Raw genomic sequence first — 1,442 nt, 5'->3', positions numbered from 1 at the left:
TGCACTCCAGTCTGGGAGACAGAGTGAGACTCCAGCTCAAAAAAAAAAAACTCACCTGACACAGGGGTCAGAGGGTACAGTCAGCTGACAGGGAAGGATAGGGGGTACGGTCACCTGACACGAGGGTTGAGAGGTCCAGTCACCTGACATGAAGGGCTTAGGGATGCAGTCACCTGACGTGGGGGTCAGGGGTACAATCACCTGACAGGGAGGACGAGGGGTGCAGTCCCTTGACAGGGAGGGTTGGGGGTGCAGTCACCTGACAAGGAGGGTGGTGATTACAGTCACCTGACAGGGAGGGTGGGGAGTACAGTCACCTGACCAGGAGAGTGGAGGTACAGTCACCTGACATGGGGAGTTTGAAGGGGTGCAGTCACCTGACAGGGAGGCTGGGGTGCTATCACCTGAGGTGGAGGCTGGTGGAGGCTGTCACCTGACATGTAAGAGCTCCGCAAATGCCCGTGCATCCCGACTGCCCCGTCCACTCCTGCTCTACCCTAGGGCCCAGCCTCCTCCCCTCCCCCATGCCCTCGTAGCCTCCCGACTGGGCCTCCTGCTCGCTGCCAGCAGGCCTGAAAGGGAATCTATGTCCAAGACCCTCTGCCCAGGTTTCCGAGCGAGGGTGACCATGCCGGCCCTCCGAGTCCAGCTCAGCCAGGGCCCTCCCCCCACTCACTGAGATGTGGGGCTTCCCCAAGGCCCCCATCAGGGCATCTGTCCCCGTGGTCAGACTGCACACATCCTGCCCCCAGTCGGCTCACTGACATCCCTGACCCCACGCGGGAGCGGGACTCACCGTCCAGGCTGATGTCCCCTCTCCCAGGCAGCCTTCCTTCCCGGCCCCTGCCACAGCTAGCGGTCAGGCGTCACCCAGTTCGTAACTCCTGGCTGCTGCAGACATCACTTGCCCCACTCCACTAGAATCAAGCAGGGATGGCAGTTGTAGCTGTCTCAATCACCAGAAGGCTCTGCCCAGAGGTCATGAGCCCAGCATGCCACTTGCCAGCCAAGTAAGCTTCATACTCACTAGACATCGGTGAACCTCAGTGGACTCAGCCGTAAAGTGGGCATAAAGATATCCCCTACCCAAGGGACTGTTCAGTGCGTTAGGTGAGGTACTAACCACATAGCTCTTGGCAGAGCATTTTCACGTAATGTTGAAGCAATGAATGAACGCAGGAATGAGTGAACATTAAACTATCAACCACCCTCATGACAGGACTCCATCGAGGCAGGAAGTTACAGAGTTGGGTGTGGAGTCAGGACTGCAGAACTCAGAGCTGAGTACCAGGAGAAGCCTAGTCCTACCAGAAAGGCTTGAACCCCTGGACCAGACTGCACCTGAAGCTGGGCTCCTCTCCCTGGACATCTTGGCTGTGTGTCAGTAACTGCCCTTCCACTATGAAATCAGTTTAATGAGGCTTTCTGTCGCTTTTAGTAAA

This window comes from Carlito syrichta, unplaced genomic scaffold (assembly GCF_000164805.1).
Source record: "Carlito syrichta isolate Samal-C Ts95f unplaced genomic scaffold, Tarsius_syrichta-2.0.1 Scaffold311975, whole genome shotgun sequence".
Taxonomy (NCBI): Eukaryota; Metazoa; Chordata; class Mammalia; order Primates; family Tarsiidae; genus Carlito; species Carlito syrichta.
Note: the sequence above shows the minus strand (reverse complement) of the source record.